Below are 5,715 nucleotides of genomic sequence, written 5' to 3' on the forward strand. Positions count from 1 at the left end.
TTCCATATGGCCAAACGCTAAATTCTGATCTCTACTGTCAACAACTGTACCGTTTGAAGATAGCGATTGACCAGAAACGGCTAGAATTGGCCAACAGGAGAGGTGTCGTGTTCCACCAGGACAACGCTAGGCCACACACATCTACAGTGACTCGCCAGAAACTTCGGGAGCTTGGTTGGGAAGTTTTAATGCATCCGCCATACAGTCCGGACTTGGCACCAAGCGATTATCATCTTTTTCTTGCATTGCAAAATTTCTTTAATGATAAAAAATTGGAATCTAGGGAAGATTGTAAAAATCGACTACTAGAGTTTTTTGCAAATAGAGAGCAGGACTTCTATGAGAGAGGCATTTTGAAGTTACCTTTAAAATGGCAACAAATCATACAACAAAACGGTGCATATTTGACCCAAATCGGACAATCCGAAGCATGTTAAATAAAGTCCTGAAGTTCATATAAAAATAATGGATTTCTTTTTCCCCAAACTAATATATCCACACCATTTTAGTGATAAATATGGCTGTGTACACAAACTTCAATATATAACAAAGTAAATTGTTGCACATAATTCATTTATGAGATTAATTTAAGAATTACTAACAAACTTTTCTTTTTATACTACTGTGGCCACAACTTACATATGTTTGCTTTTAGTAATGTAAAAAAATTTTTCTAAAGTTTAATTTATAGAAAAGTTAAGAGGCAAGCAATTTTAGTTAATAAATATCTAAATGTATGTACATATATATTTGTGCGCTTCATATCGACTTGCGTTCCCAGTAGTGCGTGTTTTGTTTTTCGTCTGCGATTTTTTATTTGTTTTCGGTGTTTTTGTGTACTAAGTTCGTGTGTTTTCAGTGTTTTTGCAAAAACTGATTATTGCAGATACCGTATTTGCTTTTTCTTCCTCTAAATATAATCAAAAAACAAAACAAAAAAAACAAAAAAGAAAGATAAAAATAAAATAGTAAAGACAATTGTCATTATCCTCAGTAGCTCCTAAACATTCTCAAGTGTGTGGTTATTTCACAAATTACTAAATAATAGACAACCAAAAGGCGTAATGGCCCCGAAACCGCCAGACAAAAACACAAATAGATTTCATCTATAAGCGGACATATCCCCCAAAAAAAAAAAAATTCAAAATTCGGGCTTTCCGGTGTTGCCAATCAGTAGCATCGTTCCTATTACCAAAAAATATGTTGTGATTTCTTCAACTGATCCTACCGTAACAATTTCACAAATCAGTCTTTTTGCTATTAAAAAAGCAGTAGATTGCACTACTACATATATGGACTATATTTCGATTCTACGCGATGGGAATTAACTTGTCGTCGCGGGGAACCTGTGTGCAACCGAAAACCTCATAAAGACGAAATCAACAGTTAGAGGCGTAGTTTATGCCCCATGCTTAAAGCATATATCCGAATTTGAAATTGTTCGCGAAATGGGCAATCAAGGAGTGGCTGACGTCTATAAATTTACCAAATTAAATGACGATGGAAAAACTCGCTCCCCTACAGGACAGGATAATTATGACTTTCGATCGCTATCGGTTATCGGAAACTGTTGATCTGGCTTGGTATATATGTAAAGTGGAACTCTACATTCTAAATCCTGGGTCATAACCTGGGTGATATGGCAAAGAGATGCACCAGTGCGCCATCTTGTTCTAACTGTATTCTTCCTCCATATGCTGAAAGCTGTACGCGCAGCTTCTGCTTAAATTGCAATGATCAACACTCTGACAAACAATGCCCACGTTTTATACAAATGCGTGAAATTTTAAAAGTCAAAACAGAAAATCACTGTAGCATGGGCGAAGCGCGACGCAAGTACCGGGAAATTAATCCATCTGGAAGCCAAAGAATTAATAAAAGTAATACCTACGCTGCTGTCGTCTCGCAATACGAGCCTAATAAGCCTTTAACTTCATCTCCTTCGAATGAAAAACATGTTCTACCATCATCCACAAAGTGTATTGCGAAACTAGCTCCGTCACCCGCCAAAGATAATATTGGAAAAATCAAAGCAACAGCAAATATTGAAAAAATTAAGAAAAGAACACGTATCCTAAAGCCTAATAGACTAAATTTCCCAGAATCACCAGCTACAAGTTGTAATGAATCCAATCTTTCTTCCCTTAATAAACCTTCAAATTCAAATTATGCACGTGCGCCCACCCGTTGCACTGCGCAACCACCTAAGTACAGATTATTCTGCTGGTAAGAACAAATTATTCACGCAAAATTCCTGTAGCGACATTTTCGATGGAAATGCTAACATGTCAACTTGGCCCTCCTATCACTCTGTTTCCATGTCACTACAATTAAATAAAGTTTTTAAAATTCTACAATAAAAGTCCAATTGGGGCTTATTCATAATTTTGATGAACTCCGTACACTCATAAGTGATTTTAATCCAACCTTTATATCGCTTCAAGGGACCCATTATAGAAGTTCTTTTAATCCTATTCCGCCAAATTCATATACTGGAATGCTAATCAAATATCATATTCCAAACAAAAAGTTGGTGTTTTTACAAAATCAAATGTACCTCACAAACGCATAAATTTAAGTTTATACGTACAAGCCGAAGCGATACAAATAATCTTAAACATAAAATTTACAGTGCTTTCGCTCTATATCCCACCTTCGCAATGATTTTCTCAGCAGGAACTCTGTAATTTATTCTCTGTACTTTTCCCCCCATTAATCATTTCGACTTTAATAGCTGGAATACCATGCTGGCGGGAAGAAATATACGAATTAATGGCAAAGGCCAAATACTGAGTCACAATTCGCTCAAACAATTTAGGCAAGACACTCAACTTAGCAAGTGCACATGATTCCATCAGGTCCAGCCGCACAATTATACTTTAGAGAGCTAAAACATTCAAAAACGTCATTTTTAGAAATAACCAGATATGGGAATGAAACCAAATTAGTAGTTGCGGAAGTATTCCGCAAAGAGACTTGATGTTTCAATATCATCCGAGGACTCAGAGCCATTAAAAGAAACATGCCAGGGATTTATGGAAATTGTTCTTTTGGAATTAACGAACTTAAAAAAGTATTTAGGATTAGCAAACAGAGAAGATTTAACAAACTGAAGCAATAATATTGGTGATTGAGGGAATCAAATCTATACCTTGCCAATGAGTAACCGGAATAGTCGAGAGAAGAACCACGTTTCGAACATTTTTTGAAAATCCATTTCCTATTCTTGTAACATTTAATTAACTTATTAAACCACGGGGACACCTGAGGACGGGACTGCTTGATCGGAACGCATGCAGAAATAGTTTGTTTTAATATGTTGTAGAACGACGACAGTAAGCTATCAATACTTCCAAGTGAGAAATCAAGCATAATAACTAAAAGATGTGATTTTAGCAATGAAACAATGATTTTACGGAAATCATAAAATTTATTTCAAAAAGTTGAATTTGGAACGTTATAGAAGTTCAACAAGCCATCATGCCTGTAATGAATGGAAACTCCCAATGCTGGATGATAAGGATCCTCAGGTAAACTAAAAGGAAAACAACGATTAACACAAATCTCAGGAAAATTGGCAAAGCAGGGATCAAACAGTCTACCATTTCAATTAGGTTGTATTGAACTAAATTATGATCAAATAATTCATTAAAGAAGTTAACAGCTCTATCAGATGTTGAAGTAGGAATCACACAGCCAGAACTATCACTGTAAAGCTAAGTGACGTGAGGCGAATTGAAGTCACCTAATGCAATGACTATATCGGTAGGTTTAGATTGCTTGGCCACTTCACAAATAAGGGCGGTCTGTTTCTTATATATGGGAATATCCGAATGTGGGGAAATATCGAATGGCGATAGATTCAACATCGGGAGAAGTGGGAAATAGCAATTAAAACACCACCATTATTGTGATACAATCGATCATTTCTGAATTATGGAAAAGTACCCACGAATACTGATCAGGTTTTAACCAAGTTTGAGTGAAGATCAAACAGGAAAACTCCGTGCTCACTGAATTTAGGAAGGTAGAACGAATTTTTGAATTTAATCCGTTAACATTTTGATAAATGAGAGATAATGAGCCTGCATTAGTATTACGTGGTCGATCACGAGGGATAAATTCCTTAATTAAGGATCCAACCGTCCACAATGGTTTAAAAGATGAGATTGCTCTAGGTTGAGAAGGAGCCAATTTGAAAATGCTGACACGCTTTAAATTGACAGATGGGAGGGATACCCTTGGCACTTCAGTACAGCTCAAACCAGTAGAACTTCCCGGCTTGTCTGTAACTTTTTGGTACTCAACAATAACAGAAACGCTAACGTTCTTTGCAGACTTTGAGGAATCGTTAACTTCCACCAACGAATCGGATTTGGGAGCTCCATAAGGACCTAATTATTACGAGATACGACGATGTATTATTAATTCGCATAGTTATTACACGCATTCTAATCCTCTCAAGTTTCCATTGATGTGTAGTAACATCGTTATCGTTTATTATTGAAAGTTTTCCAATAATGTATGAAGTATTTTTGTATTGTATAAATATTTCATTAGGATGACATGCGATGCTTCGAGCATGTAAGAATTATGGATTTTTGTAGATAATATTTTCCTTGTCATTTTATATAGTTCCTTAATCAAATACACAACTTTATTTTGTATAAATCGTATACATTCATTCATATATGTGTTTTTTATGTTCCGTACTTCGAAATTTTTCAAAAATAGTAATCTTTACATCGAAGGGTATCTTTACATCAAAAATAGTAACCTTTGCCCGGACAATAGCACAATTTTATTATCGTTCCTACATCCTTGCGAGCTTATAGACTTACATTTCTTTTTTATAGAGTGCTAGTTAAAAATTTTTTTTTGCTGTGGTTTGCACAACTTTGGCAACCTTGGCACGAAAATTAAAAAAAAATGTCTTTAAAAGTTTTCTTTTATTTTTTTTGTAAAACCGGCAAATACGATCGAAACCGACTTTAAAGATTTGCTGCTGATATCAACTATATAGCATAATGATTTCTTGCTTATTAATTTATAAACATTCATGTGTATACTTTTAGGAGTATGTTTTGGTGAACTTCCTATGAAATCCGCAAGTTCTTAATTATTTTAGGGGGAATACATGCCTAAAATTGTATTTGTTTCCTTTTGCATACATGTACATATTTATACAGTTTCCGTTGCGTTTTGCAAATTCATCGCCACATGTTATGCGCCACGTAGGCAACGAAAGCTACTAGAGAATAATTGTAAAACAAAGAGGGATTGAGTCGATCATAGGCAGTCAGTGATAAAATAATTTTTAAAGCACTTGCCCGCTTCTTAAATTAACAAATAAGCTAAATATACTCGTGCTGAAACACGCTATCAAATTTTCCAAAAAGAAAAAAGATGTTTTTGACCCTTCACAAACTCCGGAAATTGTATAATCTTGGACCAACATTGTAAGCATCATAACCCGTCTTCAAAATAACAATCTACAAATTGTGAAACCATTCGCCACTAAAATCACTCAGAAAGCCATACGTTAAGACTGAAGTTTCAAACATCATTAAACTTTTGAAAACCTATTACGAATAAAAGTACTCCAATCAAACAGCACCAGCATCTGTAACAAAACAAAACAGCTGAAATAATGTAATAGTGGCATGGGTGTTCCAAATATCCTTGAGCCTCGCGATGCTTCCACTATCAAAAATG

This window comes from Glossina fuscipes, unplaced genomic scaffold, assembly GCF_014805625.2.
Source record: "Glossina fuscipes isolate IAEA_lab_2018 unplaced genomic scaffold, Yale_Gfus_2 222, whole genome shotgun sequence".
Classification (NCBI taxonomy): domain Eukaryota; kingdom Metazoa; phylum Arthropoda; class Insecta; order Diptera; family Glossinidae; genus Glossina; species Glossina fuscipes.